Source organism: Bos mutus, chromosome 14 (assembly GCF_027580195.1).
Source record: "Bos mutus isolate GX-2022 chromosome 14, NWIPB_WYAK_1.1, whole genome shotgun sequence".
NCBI classification, from domain to species: domain Eukaryota; kingdom Metazoa; phylum Chordata; class Mammalia; order Artiodactyla; family Bovidae; genus Bos; species Bos mutus.
In genome coordinates, this window is record NC_091630.1 from 35,883,764 (window position 1) to 35,911,604 (window position 27,841).

At 42.2% G+C, this 27,841-nt stretch overlaps 1 protein-coding gene and 1 long non-coding RNA gene across 2 annotated transcripts in view; both read right to left on the minus strand.

Annotated features, from left to right (window-relative positions):
* Positions 1–27,841, minus strand: part of EXT1 (exostosin glycosyltransferase 1) — a 314,004-nt gene that overhangs the window by 284,414 nt on the left and 1,749 nt on the right. The window lies entirely within an intron of this gene.
* On the minus strand, positions 10,458–27,838 carry LOC138990691 (uncharacterized). The gene is made up of 3 exons (XR_011466750.1): positions 22,417–27,838; positions 20,952–21,029; positions 10,458–16,828 (listed from the first exon to the last, which is right to left on the minus strand). It is a non-coding gene; the product is annotated as an uncharacterized lncRNA (long non-coding RNA).

Below are 27,841 nucleotides of genomic sequence, written 5' to 3' on the forward strand. Positions count from 1 at the left end.
TTTAACTTCTGGGGAGAGGAGGTAGTTCTTGAAAAGAGGAGTGTGATTAACAGCATAAAAGTGATAGAGGGATACCATCGTAATCCTGGAGACAAGAAACGTTCACTTTCAGTTACTGTTATTTTTACTTTCTCAGGCTTTATTTCTATTAATTTCATTTTTAAATTTTATTTTTTAATTAAAGTATAGTTGATTTACAGTGTTTTGCCAATCTCTGCTGCACACTAAAGTGACTCAGTTATACACATACAGACATTTTTCCCCTATTTAATTTTCAGTTATTTCAAAACTATAACATCATCAAGTCCATTACAGAGGGCTAAGTCTGACCTCAGATTAAAGCAAGTGGATGGTGTTTCTCACCCTAAGAGACAAACATAACAGCCCCCAAATAGCAAAATGTATTAAAAATAGTGGATGTCTTAATGGAATCCTGTTGTGTCCAGGAGTGTGTTTATTTCTAAGCTGTCACACCATGCACCATAACACAATGCAAAAGGGATAATCTCATGTGATAAAGTCTCCCCATTGTCCTAAGAAGCATTGTTCTTCACACCTGGTGGGAAAAGATGCGCTTCTAAAACTGGAGGCCATGAGATAATATCTGAAGATTACAACTGGAAATCTTGTGACTTTATTATTTGAAAAATTCTCCATTTTTCCCTCAGTAAAGAGCTATCTATTCTTTCTCAATCATACCAACGTGGATAAAACTTTGTAGAAATAAAACCATTATAAAGTCATAGTAAGATTGAGTATGCTAAAACAGAGATTTTATCAGATGCCTATGGTTTCTTTTAGCAAGAAAAGGATGGGCTCATTTTTTAAAATGTGGGTATCAATATTCTCTTCAACCAAAAAGTTCCAACTTAACAGATAATGCAACAAAAACACCACTTGGGTCTAAATGTAATTACAGTATTACATAGTGAGTTGAGTATGCAATAAAAGTTCTGAAAATCCAACTTTAAGTAACTTTCTCACAAGTTGCCCCTATTCACAGCACCAATGACATGTTGACTGGTTCTCCCAACTTCATTTTGTAATCTCCCTAGCACATTCGAAAGTTCTTCTAAAACTAAAAACAGAGAAGAAAGAATTAAGTTGGTGGTGAGGAAAAGAAGTCTGAAATCTCTGAACAGTGAGACTCGCACGAATGATTAAACTTCTCTTCCAATCAGTTTTTGAATCTGTTACCAGGATATGCAATAGAATACAGTGCTGACGGTTCGAGAAAGTTGTGTACTTCCTAGAGCTGACTGGCAAGACCAATCAGGAGTAGACCTGGTAGAGTTTGAGCGATGGAGAGACTGACGTTCCCCTTTATATTAAGCATATTCTAATTGGATAAAATTCCTACTCAGGACAAAACAATGCCTTTAGCTAAACTCTGAGTCATCTAAGAACCAAATTTGAAATCTAAAGACTTTTGAATGAGCCTGGCACACAAAAAGCACTTAATTAGTACATATTCAAAGCATGAAAGAATAAATATACAGAACAGTCCTCTCCACAATTACAGAATTTTTTTTATGTAGAACACTGCACTATCTTCTTCTTATGTGGTCAATCACCCAACGGTCACCATAAGTATTTAATGATCCTGGTTGTCAATGCCAGTCTAGCCCTAATCCATATTCCAAAAAACAAAGAATTCAAGAACTTAAATCCCAGAGTTATGAGACAGATCCTCTGCCAATGCCCTAGTTGTTATTACCTCAACACCTCTCTTCCTCACCTAAAAGAGATTCATTAGTTCCTATAAAGTCTCTGTCACCCTGGTGTTCTCACTGCCCAGCACATAGGAAGCCCAACAGAGGTTTTCTAAACTCAGGAATCGAGCACTAGTTTTTGTTCAATGGGTCTCAATAAGAGTAAAAGAGGTGCAGGTCTGTATGGAATCTAGAAAGATGGTACAGATGAGCCTGCTTGCAGGGCAGAAACAGAGGCACAGACATAGAGAACGAACACACGGACATAGAGAGAGGAGGAGCAGGTGAGATGGGAGCAGGTGAGATGCACTGAAGATTAGAATCGACATATATACACTACCATGTATAAAATACACAGCTGGTGGGAAGCTGCTGTCTAGCACAGGGAGCTCAGCTCAGTGCGGTGATGACCTATGGGGGTGATATAGGGAGGAGGCAGGGGTGGATGGCAGGGTGGGAGTGGGAGGGAGGGGGTATATGTATGCATACATACAGCTGATTCACTTTGTTGTATAGCAAAAACTAACACAACACTGTAAAACAATTACATGCCAAAAAAAAGAAAAGCATAAAGGAGAACACTATCATTCCAGCCTGCTTAAGTCTTGGCTGATGCCTTATCTCTGACCTAATAACCCCAGTAAATTGGACCTGGCAGAACATACCTGTCAGTTTGGCGGGGGTGGGGGTGGGGGGTGGGGGGTGGGGGGGGTGGAATCAAAGAAATGTACAAATGACTGGTTTTATAACCCAAGCTTTCCCAGACAAGCTCAATGGGGAAGACTCCAAATCCCTGCCTGGGAACCTTGATGAGAACCTAGACCAAGGAAATTATAGGGTTTGGAGAGTAAAGATTCTAACTCTACTGAGCTAAAATAAACAGGTCTTATTCTGTTTATGGTATGGTCTGAAGTGACCATGTTCCAGATGCTACCTGACCCACTGTAAGCCCTCTCATCAGAGTTACTACAAAGCAGTCTGTCATACCTGCTACAGTCTGAATGTTTGTGTTCCCCAAAATCCACATACTGAAACCTAACCACTAAGGGGGTAGAATTAGGAGGTGGGACCTTTGGGGAGGGGAATCAGTTATTAGGTCAGGAGGGTGGGGCTCTCATGAGAAGGATTAGTGCCCTTATAAAATAGACACCAGACAGATCCCTCATTCCCCCCTCCAACATGTGAGGACATAGCAAGAAGGGGTCAGTTTGCCCCATAGAAGAGGGCTTTCACCAGAACCTAATCATGTTTATACCCTGATCCCAGATTTCCACTGCCACAACTATGAGAAATAAATGTATGGCGCTTGTAAGCTACCCAGACTGTAGAATTTTGTTAAAGCAGCTTGACCAGATTAAGACACTACCTCTGTACTTGCTACACGGCATCTTCCTCAGGCTTGGCTGTGTGCACATCCATTTTCCTGACCCAACTATAGGCTCAAAGACTGTGGGCATCAGATCTTTGTTCAGCAGTTCTACAAACAAGCAGTAAACTAAACTGGGCATGTTACAGAATTCAGCCACTGTCAAGGTTGCCTGATGGAGCATCAGGGTCACTGGTGAAACCTTCAAGACAGAGACACCCAGAACCCACTCCTTGAGATGCTGAGTCCTTGCATAGCAATGTTTTAAAATAGTCCCTGGATGACTCTGAAAGCATAATCCAGGCTAAGATCCAAGGCGTGGTGTTAGTTAAGCATTTTCCAGGTACCTGAGCCCAATCTGAGCTAGGGTCAAACACTAACCCTATCTTATTCTTTGAGTGATTCTGGGCAAGTCATTTGACAAGTCTAAGCCTCACCATCCTGTAAAATAGAGACTGACCAATACATACCAAGTGAAACCTTTGCAAGGATAAGTGTGAGTTAAGCATAGTTCCCTCCTGATGATACACTCTTGGTGTTTAATCCAGGTCAGGTATTTGGGCTGGGAGTCCAAAGCACAGGACTTTCTACAATCCATATTGCACCACAATAGATGTAAAGTGAAAGAGGAGAGTGAAAAAGTTGGCTTAAAGCTCAACATTCAGAAAATGAAGATCATGGCATCTGGTCCCATCACTTCATGGCAAATAGATGGGGAAATAGTGGAAACAGTGTCAGACTTTATTTTTCTGGGCTCCAAAATCACTGCAGATGGTGACTGCAGCCATGAAATTAAAAGACGCTTACTCCTTGGAAGGAAAGTTATGACCAACCTAGATAGCATATTCAAAAGCAGAGACATTACTTTGCCAACAAAGGTCCGTCTAGTCAAGGCTATGGTTTTCCCATGAGTCATGTATGGATGTGAGAGTTGGACTGTGAAGAAAGCTGAGCACCAAAGAACTGATGCTTTTGAACTGTGGTGTTGGAGAAGAGTCTTGAAAGCCCCTTGGACTGCAAGGAGATCCAACCAGTCCATTCTAAAGGAGATCAGTCCTGGGATTTCTTTGGAAGGAATGATGCTTTTAAAGCTGAAACTCCAGGACTTTGGCCACCTCATGTGAAGAGTTGCCTCATTGGAAAAGACTCTGATGCTGGAAGGGATTGGGGGCAGGAGGAGAAGGGGACGACAGAGGTTGAGATGGCTGGATGGCATCACCAACTTGATGGACGTGAGTTTGAGTGAACTCCGAGAGTTGGTGATGGACAGGGAGGCCTGGCGTGCTGCGATTCATGGGGTTGCAAAGAGTCAGACACGACTGAGCAACTGAAGTGAACTGAACTGAGGATGAGACTTTATTGCTAACAAAGTGCGGATGTTTTAATCACCAGGTATTAGGTATCACCCACTAGCACTTCTCATGCAAATATCTTGTAACAAATTGGTGAAGGGTTAGGAGAAAATGGTTTTGAAAGAGGTGAGTAATGTTCAACTTATATCTTCAAGTTAACAAAACAATACTTGGAGGTCAAGATTATACAGTATGGAGACAAGGATGCCGAGGCTGTTAAAATAATACATAAGCTTCCTTGGTGACGTTGCTTCTCCAAAGGGAACAATGGGAGGAAGGGTGAAGAAAAAGCATAACACCTTCAGAATTTGGATATTATTGTGTGTCCCCATTTTGTTACTAAAGTCATACACCATACCTTAACTCTGACACTATGACAGGCTATACTTTGAGCATCCAACAGAAGCTTCATTAAAAAGTCCAGGTTTCCTTTAGATGGGGTTTTTCTCTCTTCTCACTTTCTCTTGCTTTCTTCCTTCCTTCTTCCCTCCCTCCCTCTTCCTCCCTTCCTTCCTTCCTTTCTCTTAGTATTCTTAGTAGAGAACATATTACATTCGCGGCCTAGTGAAAGACAACACCATTTCTACAATAGAAATCAGTGGGGAAAAATAATTTGCTTAATAGACATTCATTTACTGCAAACTTTAATGGAAGGCATCTATTATATAATTGGGAACTAAAAGCCACATTCTCACATATAGTTACCCATTCTGTTATTCGTGTGTGTATGTGACTTCACTTATACAAAAAGTGGTGTTTTTACTTAGATAAAATGGAGTTTTTCCACTGCAGAGCATTTAAAAATAAAATGCTTATCTGTCCTGCATTTTCGCCACCAACGAATTCTGTCACTGTGTATTCCCCCGATAATCTATTTTAAAGGGACATTTCAAGCAGCAGAAAAATAAAGAATAATATCCCTTAGATGAATCTGACTTGTAAATAAGGAAAGCTATTAAGTGCTTAGTGTTTTGGGTCTATCGTAAACACTATAAATAATCTCAGACTATACAGCTCACTTGACTTTACCCAGGGAGACTTCCCTGTTTTGGTAAGGAACAGCACCATATTGGGCCAATTTTCTGGAACCCAACCTTTATCCCTTTAAGAATAAAACAAAATAAAAGGTGGGAGGGATGAGGCTGTCAATCAACTAAAATAAAGAGTGTAAGAATGCCAGCAATGCTTGTGTAATGCTATGTCTTGCTCATTAAATGGCTAGTTATGGTTGTCAACTACCTAAAATTTTGTGAACGCACAGAACCAGGTTTTTTCACACCATCAGTATTTTTATGGGATTGGAAGTCTCTTTGGATAAACCATTTTAAGACCCAGAGTACAAAAATAATCCATCCTGAAAATGCCTTCTATTCTGAGTTCCTGGCATAAAGCTATTGTGTCCAGTGATTTCATATTATGGCCTTCCACACATAAAGGAAATGCTCTGAATCCTAAGGACTAATTATATATCCCCAGACTTCCTCTTTCCACAGAGCTTTTTAATTGGGTACTTTAAGTTGCCAAGTATGTTCAAAAATGGTATTTCAAGTAAGCACGCAAAGTAACTGCCGATCTAGAAGTGGACTATCCAACCCCCCCACTTTGGATAAGGAACTAATGCTCTTATTTAAAGCTATTTGTTTTCCAATAGATGACAACAGAGAAACCAAGTATTAACCTTATTGAATTCATCTGCACTCACAATAATATGAATGTTTTAGTATAATTTCAATGCCAAAAGATAAGGTGAGAAAGGGTTAGAAGTCTAAAATTAGACATCATTACTCAAACTGGACGTAAGTATATGTACTATATAATAGATATATGTACTTTATTACTTCCTGTAAGCAATTAGTTTAATAATAGAATGGGGTAACTATTTAGGGGCTTACCTTTGTGGTAGACTCAGTTTTTTTTGAAGCCTCCTTTCTCCGATAAAACCCTGGGCTTTGATTCAAGAGAAAGGGGTCGATATCACATACAAGGCTCTGCAACATCACACAACCACATAAAACTGTCACCGTGAAATACTGCACTGCATGATTTTGTTACTGCTTCTTTTATTCTTGCAGCAATGGACACACAACCTCAGAGGATGAATTCACCACTTCAGGCTCGCACCCAGCACTGGATAGGAACAATAAAAATGGTCTTGGGAACAGGAGCCCCCAGGGATGTAGGCACTACCATCCAATATGACAACAGATCCACCACTGAATTATTAATTTTTATACTTTCCACAATCTGAGGGTTTTTTTTTCTTCCCTCAGACAGGAGTACTCCTCCATTTCCCAAAAGAAGCCCAACCCCAAAATTAAATCCAATGCTACTAACCAGTGAGCAAATTTCCATCATCAGATATTCATATACTAAAGCTAATACCTTAGCTTCAGATTATAACTATGGTTTTCAAAACAATTATCAGGCATTGGCAGGAATCTTTAACCAAGGATCAGAACATCTGAAAATCCTATCAAAATGTATGCAAAAGTTTGATGTGTGCTTTTTTGAAAAGAAGGTTTTAAAATATACGGAGTGGTTTGTGACCCACCCCTCCAGAAAATCAACACCTGATATAAAATTGTTTCTTTAATTACGGGGAAAAATCATAAATGGAGCTATCCCAATTGAACAGAATATTAAACAGGAAGTAAATATTTCCCCCTTTTTAGCCTAACATGTTTACCTAGAGAGAATGTGATGACAAATCTTTGTCATTTATGCCATAATAGGGAAAAAAAAGGCTGGATTCATGCATGTAATTGGGAAATTTTTGTTGTTATTATTGTTATGTACTAATGTACAAAAGGGATTCTTTATAGTATGAGCAGAATTTTAAATGCTGGTAGAAACAAGCCCATTCTCAGGCTTATAAAACAAGCCTTTACAGATAATTATGTTTTATTACTCTTCATTTTATGGGGATTGTGTTATACAAAACAAATACCAGATGCCTATTTGTTTTATTCATTTCAGGGAGAAAAAAATCTTAAAAGTACCTCTGCGAATAGAACTGCTTTTAATTAAACACAATGCACAAGGAGCACATAAAAATTAATACTGTTTGAAGCCAGCAGGTAGAAAGTAAATGTATCACAAAGTAACTGCAGAAGACCCGGCTCCCCCCTCCTAGATGAGCTGAGAAAGAAAACACTCCCAGGCTTATTACTCGGGAGCTGAAATCAGCAAGCGATACTATAACAAGGTCATTCATATGCTTGTTTGGGGTAAATTAAGGCCAATATTCATGGAAACATAAAACCTGGAGGTGAGGGGGGTGGGGGGGGTAGTCTTAATGGCACCTGTATTAAACCATACCCCACATTACTCTCCTCCTTGAAATCAGGCTGGTCTGCTCTGACCCATTTGGGTAAAGCTGTTGAGATGGAATAAAACAGGTTCATTTCTGCTCCATCAGAAAAATGCAAAGTGATTTTTGGCACGGTTCTGACTTAGTCTGCAAACACCACAGAAGGACATGTCAAACACTGGCTGCTATCTGATTAATACAGTCATGCTTAAGGGGGGAAAAAAGTAAGGGGGAGACAGAGAAAAGAACAGCCACACTAAAATTTGACAGTTTCTTCCTGACCCCAAAGACATAAATCATATCTGTTCAACTGTCAGTTCTAATCAGAAAGTGAAAACTCAGCATGCAGCATTTTAGTCCCACAATGAGAAACACTTGACTTTTTTTTTCCATTTGCTTTTGCTTTCTTTGCTTTTGATCAAATCAGAGTAAGACCCACTCTCTACCCTAGTCTCAGACTTTTGATATCATCTAACCAGTTATGATTTGTACTCACTTGTGCCGAGACAGAAAATAAACAGACACTTTGAAAGTACTATGTGAAGTAGTGCTAAAAAGCTTTTCCAAATTACATTTATTTAAGAGGCCACAACCCAAATTTCACTGTCTGCAATTCTGAATCTCAGAGAAGTCTCAATTTCTGTGAAAACATTTCTTTATTCCTGTACATAGACTTACGTTTTTTCAGTTAACAGACTTTGGTCCTTTAGTTAAATCGACACACTAAACTGTGCATTATTTTTGTATTTTAAAAAGCAATTAAAATCCTAAGGCTTTTTAACCTTTAAAATAGATCTTTAATCAGGCATAGGCAATTGAAAAAAATACACCACTTAAACTACTAGTTATCCCCGCCCCCTCCCCCCAAAAAAACACTCATTTTGCTAGAAGTATACTTAGTGTACCGCTTTTGCTTGGACCAAGAATGGAGGCTAAATATACAGGAAGACAGACTACGATCAGGATTCAAATGCCACACTTGATACCCTGCTGTAACCTAATCAAAGAATTATTTTCACAATGGAATACCATATAGCTATTAAAACGAGGGAGAGATTTGTATGTACTGACATGGAACAGTGCTTGATGTATAATTCAGCGATTAAAAAAAAATTACAAAGGAGGAGATTGTGTGTGTGTGTCTGTGTAAAATAATCCTATTTTCAAGAAAATAAATAATATGCTATGTGCCTTGAAAACAGGATAGATACACTCAACAGTTCAAGATGATATATGGGTGCATTACAGGTAAGTTTCACTTTCTGTAGCATCTGAACTTTGAACAGTGCTCAAATATTAGTTCTGCAATCTGCAATCGTAATTAAAAAAACTTTCTTTTCTCAAACACTCACTGGATTGTGGTTTATGCTATAGCTTTGGGTGGCTCTATCTTAAAAGTTAAATGTAAACTCCAGCTTCTGAGATAAGAACCCTTAAGAGTTAGAACAGCTTGATTTGAATGGCAATAAGAGGGGTGACGTAGGATAAGGGAATTAGGGAACAGGAAGAGAGAGAGAAAGAGAGAGAGAGTGTGTGTGCGTGTGTGTATGCATGTGCACACAACCCTCACAGGAGGGAGGGAGGGTTACTAAAAAAAGACGAACTAAAGAACTAAAAAGCAGCGGCAGAGAGTAGGGTGGGTGACTCAGACGAGAGGGAGGGTTTTCGTGAACAGCCACAAAGAAATGCCTCTGACAGTCCCTGGTTAACAGCCAGAGAGGACCCAGGAAAAAAGAGGTGTGTAAAACCCATCCCTGTCAAAAGGTGGTAGGAGGCGACAGGAGCTGCTCTGCAGAGAAGTGAGTGGCAATGGAAGGCCTGGAAGAAAAGAATGAAGTAGCCTAGAGACGAACCCTGGAAGCTGAAAGCCCGCCGGCAGGAAACAGCCCCGGGTGCATGAGGCCACAGAACTGCATCCCTGGGTCTTCCGTGTACAGTCTCTGAGGATGGGATTAGAGTTCAGAAAGGCTGAGGGCACCAAGAGTTGTTGGCTCAGCACGGTAGGCGGTGCCCCATTCATTAGCAGACAGTGGGGATGGAGATTCTGGTCCCAGCAGCAAGGTTGGTCCCTTCCTGGGAGGGGGCAATAGAAACACCAAAGGAGTGAGCAGAGGCTTCTTCTCCTGTGGAGCTGTCAGGAAAGTCCACCACACTTCCCTACAAGGAATTCTCTCTCTCGGCCTGCCCTCCAGGAGGAAGCGAACTTTGAAGCAATAGAAACTGTACGTGGCCAAGAACCGAGGCCTTAGACAACACAGTGCAGCTCAAGGGCCATAAAGCAGGCTTTGCAGGATATTACGGAATTACGACCGGGAACCTACCCATAGCTAAAATGACAGTCAGAGACACAAGTTATTTCAAAGCTACAAATCATCATCTGATTTTGGTGAATCTCTAACTTCACGGGGCTTCCCTTGTGGCTCACCTGGTAAAGAATCCACCTGCAATGAAGGAGACCCAGTTCAATCCTTGGGTCAGGAAGATCCCATGGTGAAAGGAATGGCTACCCACTCCAGTATTCTTGCCTGGAGAATTTCATGGACAGAGGAATCTGGCAGGCTGCAGTCCATGGGGTCACCAAGAGTTGGACACAGCTGAGCAACTAACACTATACTTAACCTAATGTTGGGGGGGCAAAGAAGGGGGGATTGTTCTAAACCTACTTTTTCTATTCAATATCCCCTTTGGGTTGCTTATTCCAAACAAAATGAAAAAATTCTATTAAGTTCCAAAAGTCTTTCTTTCCACATTTATAGGTCACCATGGCCAAAGATACTCATTGGACAAATATTTCTAGAGGAGCTACTATATGCTCAGCACTGTGTTAATACCAGGAAAACAAATGAAAAACAAATACACAAGTCTAAAGATAAAACTTATGATTTAAGTCTTACTTAAGTCCAAGCAGAATACAAAGTATGAAACCTCCAAAAAACTTTGTGATCAAAAGATGTCTGGAGGCAAATAGTAGAGAGAGAGCCTATTAGGGTTACTCTTCCACCATGAAATGAGGTGCTATGTACTTGGATCCCAGTAAATTTTTTGGCTCCCTTGGTCTGTATTTGAAAAAGATAGATACTAAAGAAAAATTAAACTAAAAAACAATATTTTTTTAAAAAACAAAAAATTCCAGTATATACACCATAGTCTTACCTTCATCTGTTTGGGTTCTGGAATTTCTAGAGCAAAGAAAGGACTTCAATGGGCTAATCAAATGCAGTAAGATTTAACTAAGTACCTAGCAAGTCAGCTACTGAAGTGGGGGGTGAACTCTGGGGGTACAAAGGAAAAGGAACCAGCTTTACCCAAGTATACACCTAGAGAGACAAAATAGGTATCTAGGGAGACAAAACCTAAATAATTACAATGCACAGTAGAATGATGTAAGGTTTAAAACTGCCCCAATCTAAATTCCAGAACTTCCCCAGGCCCTGAATGACAGGACATAAGGAGGTCCCCCAAAGCTTGCTGACCTCTAACAGAGGGGTGAGGAAGCTTCAGAGAGTCCGTGCACACGTGATGGAAACAGGCCCTTAGGTTACCACCTCAGCTGCTGTGTGCGGACAGAGCAATGCTTAATCCAGGCTTCTGCTGATGAGCTTGGTGATAACCAGGGAATGCCCTCGGCCTGTTTATTTATGCTCCACTATCTGAAAAATCACTCGGCCACTTTTCTACCCCCTCAAGGGGAATTCAAATGACAGGTTTCAAATGACAGGTTTTACACCAGTCCTGAACCAAGGAGCAGACTGAGAAAGCTGCTGTACCTGGGAATTCCAAAGCAAGTATCTTAGATGTTAAAAGACATGTCAAAAAATCCAATTAGTTCACCTCATCTAATTAAATGAGCTAACTGGAAATACAAAATGATCCTTTTATCTCTACTACTACCTAAATCTGCAAGTCAGCTTACTGGGAGAAAGAAAAGCAGTTTTTATTTTGTGGGGAAGAGATGAGCGCACTGTGGGACAAGGAAAGGGGGACAAAAAAAAAAAGTTCCTGATTCTTGGTAGAAAACAATATGCAACACCGACCCAATAATATTCCCAGAAAAAAAAATGATTTTGAATATTTCCTCCACATACAAACACAAGATTAGAGTCGCTATTATGAATAAAATACACATCTGCTTATTCTCTGCAGCCAAGCAGTATTATGTTTGAGATGACAGCGGAAGGTCCCACTTACATTTAATGAACTGTCCCTAGAGTCTCTTTTGCAAAAGCTGATGTTAAAGAACACGCTATAGGATTCTGTGATTTACAACAAGGATACGATCCTGTTCTTTTGGGGGCGGGAGGATGTAATAAAGTGCCAAGGGATAAGGTGTGGCCCGTGTGGTACATGTTAATCACACAGTCAGGCCCGCTTCAGTATGGAATAAAGTAGGAATCAGATCACATCTGGATTTGGTGGCAGAAATGGTTATTTCAGAACAGCTCCTACCACATGTTTGTTCATAATTGCAGCTGTGTCTCTTGAGAGAAAGAATGAAAATATAAATTACGATGTGTCTGAACCCTCCCAGATCTTCAGAACACAGGCTAAAATTTCCTCCCCAACGTTCACCCTGACTGCAATTACAAGTTTATCATCAAGGGTAGGTACAGCGCTGCTTTAACTTAGCACGCAGAAAGGGTCCAGGGGTCTGATTCCTGCTGCAGCTGATAATGCCTTCCTAAAGAGAAGCCATCAATTGGTAACTATCATGCAAATGTGGGAAAGTAGAAAGTTATTCACTGTTATCACTTCCTGATTTGCTAAGTACCCCATCGTGAGGGGACTGCGCCTCCATCTACTTGAATTGAGAGAAAAGAAAAAAGAAAAACAAATAGTATTATCTTCTCTGTCTCAAGCAGGTTTGGCTCAGAAAGTCATTTCAGGTGATGCCACCGGCACGTCTGCCACTGTTTTACTGCTTTTTCAAAAAGCAGGAACAATGGATGGAAGCGGGGGTGGGCGAGGATGGATACGTGCATATGTATGACTGGATCATTTTGCTGAGCATTTGAAACTATCAGAACGTTGTTAATCGGCTATACTCCAAGAAGAAATAAAAAGTTTAAATAAGGGGAAAAAAGAGGCAGGAACAAGAAGATTCATGTCATCGCTCAGCTTCACAGAATGGGTGGGAAGCATGATGTGTACGTTTGCAAAAGAAAAAAAAATTCTAAGACATTAAGTCATATTAGTGATCTGCATCCTTGGTGAAACAACTTCTGGGAAATGAAAATCTGTTGTATTTTGGCAACAGTTACAACAGGTGGTTGGAATTCTGGGCACTTGCCAAACCACCTAGAACTTCTATATGACTAGCAAGCTACTGTATCACACTGCAGGTTACAGTTAGACTGAGCTATAAACAGAGCCAATGGAAGAAATGAAAGGGATGATAAATAGACACAAGGGGTAAATCGGAAACTGTACAAGACAAACGTGATTCAATGGCACAGGAAGATTAACGACAGTAACAATGGTTACTGATCGCTTACTGCATAAGCACTGTTCTAAGCATCTTATGTGTAATATTCACTCAGTCCTCACAGTCACAACCCTATGAAGTAGGAGTTAGTATCATCCGCATGTTATAAGTGAAGAAATGGGAGGAAAGAAGACACCCAGGGTTTCATGGCTGGTGGCAGAACCACCATGCAAGCCCCTGGCTTCCAGAGCCCAAGTGCATGACCTCCATGCCACACGGTCACACTGGAAGTCAAGAGGCAGGTGCTCCATTCCCTGTTCTGTCATAACCAGCCACATGACCTTGGGCAAGTTGCCCAACTTCCCTGGATCTCTACTTCCTTATCTATATAATACAAGAGTTACATCAGATCTTTAAGATGACGCCAATGATCTTATTTCTCCTCCTTCCAGATAAAACTGACACCGCGATAGCATGACTGACACCAGGCTCCTCTCCTCAGATGAAGAGACAGATGCAAAGACACACAGATGTGTGTACAGACAGACCTGCCAGCTCCAATCAGGGGCGAACTCACAGGACTCTGTGCAAGAAAACCAGTAAAGGGAAACCTGAGGACCCAGCGAGGCCCAAAGTGTCACCAACACCCCTAGAATACCTACTTCATACTTGGAATTTAAGAGCACTTAATCTCTGAGCTTATTTTTATAAAAACTTTAGATTTATTTTGACAGTATCATTTACAGTAGCCAAGACACAGAAACAACCTAAGAACAGATAAAGGAAATGTGGTCCATATACACAATGGAATATTATTCAGCCTTAAGAAAGAGGGAGAGCTTGCCATCTGGGACAACACAGATCTTGAGAGTATTATGCCAGGTGAAATAAGTCAGAAAAAGACAAGTACCATATGATAGTCATACCATATGAATACCACTTGTGAATAAAAAGGTGGTCAAAAAGTACAAACTTTCAGTTTTAAGATAAATGGTCCTGGGGATACAATGTATAGCATGGTATCTAAAGTTAACAACACTGTAACGTATGTTTGAAAGCTCTTAAGAGAGTAAGTCTTAAAATTTCTCAGCACAAGAAAAAAAGTTGTAAAAATGTATGGTGATAGATGTTAACTAAACTTACTGTATAACCATTTCACAACATATACATATTGCTAACATATAGGAGGACTTCCCTGGTAGCTCAGACGGTAAAGAATCTGCCTGCAATGCAGGAAATTCAGGTTTGATCCCTGCACTGGGAAGATCCCCTGGAGAAGGGAACAGCTACCCACTTCAGTATTCTTGCCTGGAGAATTCCATGGACAGAGGAGCCTGGCACAGTACGTGTATATATATAATATTCTACAATATATCTATATAAATCTTCATTTGGCAAATCATTATGATGTACACCTAAAACTAACACAATGTTATATGTCAATTATATCTCAATTTTTCAGAAAGGTCTCTTTTGATATTTCATCCTTGTTATTCTCTTTTCAGGGAAGGCAATGGCACCCCACTCTAGTACTCTTGCCTGGAAAATCCCATGGATGGAGGAGCCTGGTAGTCTGCAGTCCATGGGGTCGCTACAAGTTGGATGCGACTGCATGACTTCACTTTCACTTTTCAATTTCATGCATTGGAGAAGGAAATGGCAACCCACTCCAGTGTTCTTGCCTGGAGAATCCCAGGGACGGGGGAGCCTGGTGGGCTGCCGTCTATGGGGTCGCACAGAGTCAGACACAACTGAAGTGACATAGCAGCAGCAGCAGCATTCTCTTTTACCCTACTTGGGTCACTTCTTAGAGGTGGCTAAGTCTAAAATAAGTGGAGGAAAATACTACTCCTTCTCTGAACTTTACTAAACATTTAGGTACTTAAATTTTATCTTCATATAGAATACTATTCAATTTTTTAAAAAACATGTAATATAGCTCTACAATCTAAATACAGAGCATATTATACATTTCCAGTCTCTGAATCAATAAAAGACTGACGACCCTACACTTACAGATTTGCAACATTACACTTGCAATGCTTAAAAATGCAGTTATCATAAAAGGTGTTGCTTAAAGGTAGCTTTTTTAATGCAGTGTGAATTTTAAAGGAGCATGTGGCATTTAAGAAATGATGTCTTCAAGAAAAATTTATTCTCTGTTGCTCAGTAAAGCTGAAGCATCTCGGTATTAGATCCGTTCTGATTAGATTTTCAGATTGCTTCAGATATACAGACCTAGAAATCATTTTGGAAAATGACCTTCCCAAGCTTTGTAAAAACATAAAATATAATTCATATTTAATCAAGTGTCGTATGATGGCCACCAAACCAGAATCCTTATTTAAGACCTACTAAGAAGCCAAGTAAGTGTGATCCAGTGTCTTCTCTCTGATCTACACACCTTGAATACTTCTACGCAATATCCGAACAATTCCACAAGCTAACACAAACAAGTCAGCAGATTTTTACAGGCAGGAAATGGAGGCCAATGAGAGAAACAATGGAATACCTTCCCTCTGCTTTTTTTCCCCTTTGCTTTTTAATTAAATGATAAATCTCAATATGAATTCATTAGAAGCCTGATAGCTCAATTAAGCACCGTGTTACTATATACTCTGGGGCAACGCTTCAATATCAGTTAACAGAGTTGGGATGTAACCTGAGCAGGAAATGAAAGCCAAAAGTTATATTCGACCTACCATTTGGGAGAAAAATTGCAATTAAGGGGGGACAGAAAGTCCCAATATCTACAGACTGTTAAAATTAAATGACAAAAACACCATAATGGTTTCTCCTGTAGCAATAAATTCCTTAGATTCACATTACATAGTAAAGCCTGTCAGTTCATTTTAATTTGGTTTCACCGATAGCTTATTCAACAGAACAAGAACAAAAAAGAAAAAGAAAGGAAACTACTGTGGAGGGGCAGAAAAAGGTTATTGGGAGAAATATCCCCTTTGGAAATAAAAAGAAACTGGGTGAATCAGTAAATGATGCACTTGGGGAGAGCACGGGGATTCCTGGGCTGTAAACCAAAGACAGGGACACCTACAGACCCATACATTGAATCGATAGTCAGCCGCATTTTGATTAAACACAGTAATCAAATAAATACATGTTAAAGAAATGTAATTAAATACATGTAAAATAAATGAATAAGTGTGATTTACCAAATTAATTTTTTAAATTTACAAATAAACGTAACTTGTTTAAATAAATGTAATTTCTCTTTTTCATTTACCCACCAAAAACTGAGTGCCCAGTGTGGGTGGGTCAGGCACAGTGCTAGGCTGTGAAGATACATCAGTGACTGGGCTCAGTGTCCCTTTACCAACAGGGCCTTCCTGCCCCCACATTTACTGTAAATGCCCCACTCCCATTCTCACTGTGCATCCACATCACGTGGTGAGCGTTTCTAAACACCTGAACTTCATCCCCCAAGAGTCTGATTGGCCAGGACTAGGACCTGGGCCCCGTTTCCAGAAGTTCCCCAGGTTGAGAGCCAATATCTTCACCCCTTTCCATAGGTTGTTTTCTTCCCAGGATCCAAAGCTTTCTAACATAGGCCACAACAGACATGGTTATCAGTCTCCAATCGTTAGACTGGGGCCATCACGGGGCAGGAATGTGTGTCTGTTTGGGTCAGTGTTGAATCCCCAGTGCCTGGAAAACAGCAGGTGCTCAGTAAGTATCAGCTGAGTAAGTTCAGTGAAAAACCAACCTGAATCCTCCCCTTAGGGCCTATACAATTTCTGGAAAGAGAGAAAAACAGATAGTTAAACAAATGGAAAAAAACACAGCCGTGCCAGGTAGAACAGTTCTACAAGAGCCCAAAGCAGGGGATTGTGAGATGTCTGGGGCCTCAAGAAGTGACTCTGGAAGAAATGAACGGAGCAGGGGACAGCTTTCCAAGAGAGAGACAGGAGGGCATGCGGGGAAAAGGAGGAAGAGGAGGAATGAGACTCCACTAAGAGCCTGAGGACAGAAAGGCAGGTGGAGCTGCACCTGCTCCAGCCCCACCCCCACCATACTGTATGGATGAACAAGAAGCCTCGAAGGCAAATCCCAGTACCATGGTGGCACGGTCCTATGTTTATCAGTGCTGCTGCGGATGCTTCCCACCAGTCTGTCAGAATGCCAGCATTTATGCAGGATGTATGAAATCCATTCCAGATTTTCACCCATTAGTCCCCATGCTGGACGCCCCTAGAAAGGGGAAAAGCAGGACATGTGCCCCAACGCACCATCCAGGCAGCCTCTAAGCTCTAGACAAGTGGCTCTTCATCCCCTTATGGGCACGTTCTCTCTCTAATTCCTAGCCTCCACACTCCACACCTGGGGCAGCTCTTTACCTGAGCCCAGGGCCCAAGTCACTCGGAAGACTAGTCAATCAAGAATAACTAGCATCACAGGCCCACACAGCAATACCAGAAAACTTCGTATTTCTCATTACAGTACTGATATGTATCATAAAACCCCAGAAATCTGAGTTAGCAACAAATACCAGAACTTTGATACAAATCCCAAGGACATCCCTTGTACCCCGAGCCCTTGGGGAACTTGCTGAGCTTAGTATTAATAGATAAGCTTTCAAATGGAGAGCTTCTTTTGAGGGCCACCAAAATATTTTTATTTTCACCACAGGGGTTAAAAAAAAAAGTTATAAAACTCATTACATGCTCCCTGACTTTCTTAAACAAAGGCCAGTGTACATAAGTGATGGCTTGTGGTCGGCACTATGCCATGGCATAGTTTATCCAATATTTACAGGAGCTCTGGTCGGTGTGACCGCCACAGAGCTAGGGGACAGGACCCACAGGCACACGTATGGGATATCTGTAGGACACGCTCAGGCTCTGGGCCAGCTGAGCTTAAATGGCAGGGCTTCTTGGATGGATAAGAAGATGTGGTACATATATATATATATATATATATATATATATGTATATATATATATTTTATATATATTTATGTATATATATATATACATAAAATAGAATATTACTCAGCCATAAAAAGGAACGAAATTGTGTAATTTGTAGAGATATGGATGGACCTTGAGACTGTCATAAAGAGTGAAGTAAGAAAGAAAAATACCGTATAATATCACTTATATAGGGAATCTAGAAAAATGATACAGATGAACTTATGTGCAAAGCAAAACTAGAGACACAGATGTACACACAAACATATGTACGGATACCAAGAGGGAAAAGGGACAGTGGGATGAATTGGGAGACTAGCACTGATACTACGTATAAACTTAGCAACCAATGAGAACCTACTGTAGAGCACAGGGAACTCTACTCAAGGCTCTGTGATGACATAAATAACAAGGAAATACAAAAAAGAGGGAAAATATGTATATGTATGGCTGATTCACTTTGCTGTACAGCAGAAACTAACACAACATTATAAAGCAACTACACTCCCATAAAAATAAATTAAAAAAAAAAAATTTCAGGGCTTCTTTACTTCTTCTGGGTGTTGCCACTTCCCGGCCTGCTTCCTTCTATTTGGGTTGCCAGCTGTCCCTTCTTCCCAGACCTGCCTTCCCAAGAATCCCTCTCTCTTTAAATTGATTGCTTTGAATCTGCTGTGGGCTAAGAAACCAGATGACCAAGCTGGTTAAAACTGTCTCTTCTTCAGTAAGATGAAATAAATTCTAGGTGAGAAACACGAGTGATATTCTATAAATCAATCATGCTATTGTTGACGCATGTGTGTGGTCTTTATGACATCAACTCCAGCTGTGCAGAAGCAACAGACGCCAACGTGAAGAACGTCGGCGCAGAATGCCAATGGCCCTTGGTTGGTACCCCTGCTGTGTGCACTTAGGCAAGTCACTTATAAAGATTCTCTGAACTTTGTTCTGCATCTCAAATGCATATCTTCCTGCTTGGGTGGACATAAAGATTCAAGAAGATACCGCCCATTACCCAGCACATGGTACGCTCTCAAGAATGCTATCATCATCATCAACCAGGCTCAAATCTGTCAGTGCCAACAGGATATGGCTTCAACAGTGTTTACCACAGCCAACTTCCCCTAACCACAGCCCCCGTTTCAGGAAGCAACTTTAGGCTGCTCTTTGCAAAAGGATAGCCACCAATTCAATCAAGAATGACAATCTGACAGGGCAGCCTTTTAACTGATGAGGTTGCCACCAGACCTAGAGACGTGGCCTAATACAAATGGCTCTCCCTTGAAGGAGTAAGGATCCCCAGGGCAGCCAAGCAGGCTGGTTTCATCCAGCGCCTGCATGAGAGAATTCAGGAAGGACTGGCCCGTGGTTGGCAGACACACACAGGGACAGAGGTGCCAGCCAGGGCAGAGATGAAGGTCCAGATGGAGATACCCAGGTGTTGTGCTGGGTCCTGAGAACTCACTGGAGCAGTTCCAGTCCAGCTTCTGTTCCCTGTGCCCTTCACAATAAATCCTGTGACCTAAGGTGGCCTGAGTGGTACTCTGCTCTTTGCAACCTAAGGGCCTGTGGAACCAACCCATGCGGTATTCTCCCAAAAGTTACCCTCAACCGATCAGGGTGCCGAAGTCACCTGCAAAAGTGACCATCCGCATTCTTGGAGCAGTCGCCCAGGAAACTTGGAGGATGTGGAGGCAAGGCAGTGCCTGACTGCCCCAGAGACAGCCCACTCCACCTTCTCGTACCCTTGCCCCAGCCCACCTGCAAGCTCCAATGCCCATCTACATCTTTCCACAGCCCACAGAAACAATGGGTAGCCTTCCAGAGCACCTACCACAATTTCCTGAGGATTACACATCAAGAGAGAGGTGAGCAGTTATTTCTGTGGCTTAGTAAAGAGCCAAGTTATGAAACAAAGCAAACCTCTGTGGCTGATTAGAAAATGGCAGGAAGATGGTTTTTAATAAACACCACCACCTTGCAGAGCACATTAGCATTTACCAGTTTTTGCATCAGAAGCATGCACCCACACTACCTCCTTTCAATGTCCCAGCGAGGGGTTGTGATCCCCACTCACAGATGTGGAAACTGAGGCTGAGAGGTTCATCACCTAGTCCAGAAATGTGTGTGGGTCAGTGACTTCCCTGGTCCAGGGTCGCTGCACTCTTCTAAAGGGCTTTGAGGGAAACAAGAAGGTACACAAGACAAGCAAAGTTCTCCAGAATTCTCACTGCTGCTCAAAGCAATTACGATGCAAAGAGAGCCTAACTAACTAGGCCTAAGGAATTCGGTTCACTTTGTTTTCTCTCTTGGTTTTTTGCTTTTCTTCTTTTCTTGGCCACACAGAGAGCCTTGTGGAATTTTAGTTCCCTGACCAGGGATTGAACCCAGGCCCTCAGCAGTGAAAGCGCTGAGCCCTAACCAATCCCCCCCTGACTTGGTATTTAAATCACTTAGAATAGTGCCTCATTTGCACTTAGAATCCCAGATCTGACCTGGACACCCCGCAGGCAAAGCCACCTACCTCAATTCACCTCCAAAGAACTGTAAACTCAACAACCAAAGAGAAAAGAGATGAGGGACTTTGAGCGACTGATACAATTAACTTAAAAAATGACACCTACCCAGGTTAGGCCCACAGATTCTGAGATCCCAGGAAAGGACTGCAGAATGCAGGGAGGAAGAAGTCTACTCAGTAAGAGACACAACAGAGGGTTTTGGCTCCAGCAAAAACAAAACTTCAAAGGGACCAGAGCTGTGGGAGCTTCAAAGACCCCCTGCAGGACCAATTAACACCTACAAATGTTTATCTAAGCAGTCATTTCATGATGGCTACTTCTCTAAATGGGTGCTCAGACTCACCTCAAGAACAGCTATTCCTCCAAAAGGGATCTGGGTGGGGGTTGGGAGGAAGGAAGTGCTGTATTTTCCGAGAGAGACCTTAGTCAAGAAGAAAACAAATCCTCAGTACAGTGACATTCATCACAGGCCCAAGTACAAGAAAAGACGGGAAACAAGTTAAATCTGTTAACTCAGAAAATGGAAATCAACTAGGATATAGCCATGAGTTACTAAAAAGAACTATGCAGCCATTAAAAATCCTATTTTAATATTTTAATAGGCTTTTCCTATTTAGAGGGAGAGAAAAATGCTCTGGGATAATGTTAAGAAAAAAGCAACATGTAAAAATACATTTAAAGTCGGACTCTGACTTTATAAAACCCACTGGCCGGAAGTTTGCTGTGTTCACTCCTGGATGCCCCAAGCTCCAACACCTATGTGTCTGGCACAAACAAGACACTGAAAGAAAATGTGTCAGATTCATTGTTTACTATTAATTAAGCAGTAATTAACATATCTGTAGAAGGTACTTGGATATGCAGAGACAGAATGACATAATCACAGAGGTGTACATTTTGGTTATAAAAGGTGAGCTTCTAAAGTTTAACAATAGTGGTGAGCTCTTATTGTGGGGATTAGAGAAGAAACTTATTTTCATATTCCTATCTTTTGCATTTGCCTAATTTTTCACAAAAGCTCTGCATGCTGGTTGTGGTTGTGGTAGTCACTCAGTTGTGTCCGACTCTGAGACCCCATGGGCTGCAGAGCCCACCAGGCTCCTCTGTCCATGGGGCTCTCCAGGCAAGAATACTGGAGTGGGTTTCCATTCCCTTATCCAGGGGGTCCTCCCAACCCAAGAATCAAACCCAGGTCTTAGGCTCTGCATAACTCATAATTTTTTAACCACTGTTTTTCCATAGGGATCCTGAGGGTAGAGAGTAGTGGTGTGCTATGCTCTAGAAACTTGGCCCATTCTGTCCGAAGTGGAACCTTCCAGCGGGTCTCCCACTTCTACAGGATCACCCCTTCTTACCTGGGGCAACGATCACTCCTGTACCATCTCACAGGTTCCCTGACACCTAGTGTGGTCACTCCAGTACACTCTCACGGGTTCACTGACACCTGGGAGAGGGCAAACTCCGCAAGGTGCTATCAGTGAGGGCAAAGGTCACATACCATTCACTGCCTCACTTTTCTGGGAAGAGCTTTAGGAGAGAATGAAAGCCAGAATCTACACAGAGTTATTAACAAGCCTTGAACTGAACGGAAGAGTTGAAGGAGTTCAATGCTTTTGCTGTTCAGCCATTAAGTTGTGGTCTGACTCTTTTCCATAGCATGAACTGCAGCACGCCACGCTGATAAATGGGGCCATCTTGATCCCATCTCTGAGCCAAATTTTTCCTTGGAAAACGTGTATAGAAAGGAAATCGGGGCGGGGGCGGTGGAGAGATATGATGCACAAACACTGGAATGATATTAAACTTACACACAACTGTGAACAGGCAGACATGTTGTTTGGCTCTTTAAGGTGGTAACGTCCTGTCGAGGGAGCACTGTCTTCGGCATTCAGAATGCCTGGTTTGGACACCACCGAGTCCTCACTGGACGCAACTGTGGCTCCTTACTTGACCTTCTCGAGGCCTGCACTCCTATCTGTAAAATGGAGATCTTACACTGGTTGAAAGGCTTAAGGCACTAATAAAGGCAACCTGACGTCAGGCACTGGACAAACGCCATGCAATTGTGAGGAGGTCCTTGCGCATTAGAGGAACTTGGTCACTGGGCAGGAGAGCTTTGAAGGAAGACCAGATGGTTGTTGAGCTCAAGGAAATGCGAACTCCTACGTTCACATCCAGGCACAAACATGCTCCAGAGTCTGGGGCATCTAGTGACCACTGAGCCAGAGAGGTTCCTCTGAAGAGGCGGGAAAATGACGGTCAGGAGGGAGCAGCAGGCTTCAGAGAAATGAGAGGAGCCACACAGCTTGGGCTGTAGCCCCCATTCAGGCCCCACAAGCTGTGCAGCCTACAATGATGCACCTCACCAGAGCAGGCCTCAGCTCATGCACCTGGAACGGAACATGGCCTGACGAGACACCCGTGAGCAGAGGAGCCAGGCCCTACCAAGCACAACCTTTGGTGTTACCTTGGCATACTCAAGGTCATTGTCAGCAGGTGTCTCATTGTCACAATTCTGGGGAGGTACATCCACAGGCCTTCCAACAAAGGGAACACGCGTTTTGGCCAAGTCTGTGCCATCCAAAGCTGATGTCACAGTCACGGGGACGACCAACGTGGCCTCTCACAGGCAGGGCCTTCCTAGCAAGCCATTCTCTGCAGGCTTAGGTCAAGGCCTCTACTGGCAATGGTCATTTGTTGAACTGGACTCAATCAATCTACAGTGTCTTTAGCAGTAGCACACAGAACCCCAACCTTTAGGGATTCCTTACAAATCAGGTTCTTGAGCTCTCTCCAGAAAGCAAGTTCAGAGGAATTGAGAAAAGTGTGGGGGTTGGGGGCGGGGGGTAATGGGGAAGAGTGTTAGAGAAAGTTTAAGAACCTCAGTTCAAGAAGACACAATTGTCAACTTCAAGATTAGCCTAGGGCTGGCCTTAGCTTTATTTTAAAACTGTGACTTTGTGGTTTATTTTAGAAATGTGTTGGTGCTACTGTACACCTGTGGGGGAAAGGGCGCTTCTACATTTAAAACCTGAGAAGCACAATTTCCACCTTTCATGCCTCCAAGGTTCCCTGCTGGATCGCGAACTGGCTCAGGTGTCTAGGAACATAGCTTGGGAAAAGGGGGAATAAACACATCATTTACTTGTACACATTTTGTGCTTGCCATGAATGCATCTGAATTCAGCTTCTCATTCAGTGAATTAATTCCTTGAGGCCAAACTGAAAGGTTCCCACAACTCCTACTCAGACACAGCAGCTCCAGGGACCTCCAACTTAGTTGGCAATGAAAAGAAATATGCAAGCCCGAGAGCAAAAGTTCTCAAGTCTGACAATGCCCTTTAGTAGTGGCTGTGCACCAACTCCTAAAACTAGATGACAAATTATACATCTATGTGCCTTCTTTTTTTTTTCCCCACAAAGCTTGTCCAAAGTCTTTATCAGCTTCCCAAATGAGTCCAAGAGAAATCCTATAAGAAACACCATCAACAAGGACCTTCCAGTGTCTGGAGAGCTTTCAAGTGTGTCTGTAATTAAAGATAGAATATTGTAGGTCAAGGAAGAGAAAGTCAGAAAAAGGTTTACTTTCTAGGACTACCCCTGCCACGAACCAGTTTTCTGACCTTAAGCAAATCCATCAGTCTATCCCTCAGTTTCCACATCAGCAAAAGGAGGATGTTTGGAAGTCATATGATTCCTTAACCTCGGGACCCTTAAAAATACCAGGATTTTGAGCTTCAACAAACACAGGGAAAAGGTGTCCAAAAGGCCTGCACAGAATCCTGCCTGTTACCAGAAGAGCACCTTAAAATATTCTCCACCGCTTTCCTCGGAGGGGTCAAAGATAGAAGCCACCTCTCATTTCTTTCTCTTTCTTCTATTTCAGAAAGCCAAATTTGAAGTTTCACAATAATGCCCTCTGAAGGGATCTGAACTACGTAGTTCATGCAAAAACTACGGTCATTCTGTAAGAATGCATAAGAAGCTCAAAAGATGTAAAACAGAATTTCTCTAAAGCCTCATTACAAATCATGTAATCACCGCATCAACTTCTTTTAGCCGGCGTCATCTACATCTGTGAATATATGTAACTGATGAAAATTAATTATGAGTGTCATAAAAATGGATGTTCTAATATAATCCTAGACGTCTGGGTCACAACTATGGCTCTATTACAAGAGAAAAGTCTTTCCCTTTATTCCACGTAGCTCTTCTATACCTTTAGCAATAAATGTCTGCTTTTCACAAAAGTGATGGTGAGATGAAGAAACTAAGTATTTATTGTCACTTAAGACTAAATTTCACTAAAAGCAACTTTTTTAGTTGTACATATTCTATGGTATCCTAACTTGGCCATGAGACCGTAAATTTTCAATCTAATTATCATTCCCCTAATTGTAGAGCAAAGTTATATGTAGTTACTTGTGGTAGCAAATTAAACTGAAGCATTTTCATAGACACTTGGTAATAAAAAAAAGAAGTAAATGAAAACAGATTCTGTTTTCACAAGCCATTATCAAGTGAACGCTTATAGAGTGCCCTGAAGCCATCTAAAACCCATTCTACCAAAAGATAAACTAAGGTTCAAGATGATGAATCAGAAGTCACACCATTAGGCAGTATGAGAAGTCGAACTTAGATAACTTCTATAGACCTAACTGCAACATCCTCCTCTAGAATGCTGGAACGAGATTAGCATTTGATTGGAGGAGTTCTGTGTCTGATACATGCACGGCTGACTTCCAGAAAACATCAGGATAAATAGCAAAGTACAGTAGTTGGGCTTACTTCAGAGCACAAAACAGGTTGCCTGCTGTGTGAGCATTCTCACCACATCAGAGCTCATTCTTCATCTTCATATCTTCCAAAGTCAATGCAATAGGCAATCGTGTTTGCAAACACCATTTAGCAACGATAAAGCATCCAGATAACTCAGTGAGAGGAATGAGTTAAAACTCCAGGTCAACCAGGCCAATGAATACAAACGTTCTACAGCACCATCCCATCCCAGGAAACGAGGTTAGCACTGGAAAGTATGCAAAAGAGGAATGAAGAAAATCCAGAAGTGGCTGTGAAAGAAACCCCTGCTCAGGAGAAAGAAGCAACTTGCCTTCCTCACTAAATGCCACTTTTCAAAGGAGACTCAATCCTGAGGGCCTGACCCCTTGTGGCCTTAAAAATAAACCAAAACAAGGGCGTGGGTATCAGATTTCTTGGTGCAATCACAAAGGGGTCAAAAATTAGGGAAATTTAATGAGCAAAAATTAAAAGTTTCTAGAAAACGAACCCCTCCTTCCCTCATTGCCAAAATCTCTAGAAAAATGCTTCAGCAGAGAATGTAGACATTTAATATTCATTTGAGGCCTAGGAAGGTAAAGCAGATATGATTGTTGTATTGGATGGAGGGTGTTTCCCAAATAAATGCACAATTCCAATTTCTTAAGGTAAGATCTCAGGTCCAGCTCCTTTGGAAGAATGAAGACCATCATGATCTTTCTACAAAATTCAGTAAGACTGCTTTAGACTGAAAGGTTAAGACTTCATCTCGAGTTACTCCACCATAAACCAGACAAAGAAATTCTTCAAAGGCTATGAGCATTTTTTTGTTACAAGCACCCACAGGAATAGGTCAATGTAAATGTCGTGTAAACAAAGCGTTCATTACCAACCACAGTTCCTTTTGTGAGAAAAATTGAAGCCAGGGCAACTGCACCCAACATTCACAGGTAACTGCCCCTGAAGCAGGGGACAATTTAGATTCATAATTGACCCTACAGCCTCAGGCTTTGCTTATGCTTGAAAGGCAAGAGGTGTTGGGGGTTGGGGAATCCCAGTGTTTGATCCCTTCTCCTTTACTGTCTACGATCAAGTACAGGAGGACTTGAACTTCCTTTCCAATCCCTCCGACAAGAGGCCTGAGTGTCTGAGGAAATCCACAGACAACAATCAAACCTTTCATTTCAGGGCCCTTTCCCCACCATGCCCCTTCCGGTTCCAATCAGGTCTGCGAAGCGTTTCCCCTATTCTGCATTTCATGAATCAACTGCAAAATCCGCCAACCTCTTGTACTCAGCGGAGAGGTTCCCCTTGCTTCCTTGGGTAGCACAAGGCTGCTCTGGTTTTTAACTGGCGTAACGTGGAAATGCACCGTAGGAGCTCACTAACTCTTTCAAAGCCAGACACAAGTTGAGTAACTAGAGCTCCCACCCCATCGACCAGGAAAGGGACCCTCCAAGCTCAGGTTAAAGCCCATTGGTGGAAACTAGTTTTGACAGCCCCCCCCTCTCTAGTCCAGTGTGTCAGTTACCATCATTGTGAAGGAAAAGGAAGAGTGAGAAAGGCTACAAAGTCTCCAGCTCAGTTACTTAGCAACTGGACAAAACTTGCTTCACTCCAGAGGGTGAGGAGGCATCTCACCAGGCATTCAGAGAGTAACAGTCTCTGATTTACATGCAAATTGATAAAGACAAAAGGGAAGAGGAAATCTAAATTAGCAACTGGAGTTTACAGCAGTAGAGCTGAGGCCCAGATTTACAAACAGCTTTCTCCCAGGGGGGGAGGCAGGATATATACATACCAACAAGCACACATGAATGAATGCATGCGTGCATGCAAGATCACAGGCCCTAACCAGCTTAAAGTCCCCCTTCATAAAAGTCAATGCCATCTGGGAGTAGGGAAGAGACAGGCACAGAAAGTTTAGGAGCTAAAATTAGAGCACTTCCACTACTAACACACATTTAAGGTTTACGGAAAGATGACAACTGGAGGGTGGGAGAATCCCAGGGAAAGCAGCTTCCCCTCCCTCCTCGTGAGAACAGCAAATAAAGCATCAGTCTTGGGTGGAAGGTCCCTAGATTGGGTGGATTTAGAGCCTCTGGGGTCCCTATAACCTCTCACAACACTCTCCTGGCTCCGCCGTTGAAGCGCAGGTTCCAAACTTGGATCAAACTCACACCCTTCATAGAAGACACATCACCTTGAAGGTTTTCCAAGCAAGAGGGAGACACTGTCACCTACTTGGCCCAAGAAAGTGCTCCAGGCTTTTCCGTTTGCCCGAGGAGCTCCAACTCTGGGTCCTCAGCTCCGAGCCACACACCGAAGAACCAGGCTGCTCCATCCCAGGCTTGGAGCAAGAGGAAGAGGACCGGAGGGGCTCCCCTGTCCCACCCCCATTCCCCAAGCTCACACCTGGACCCAGGTGAGCAAGGCCCGGGGCTAACCCGCTGAGGC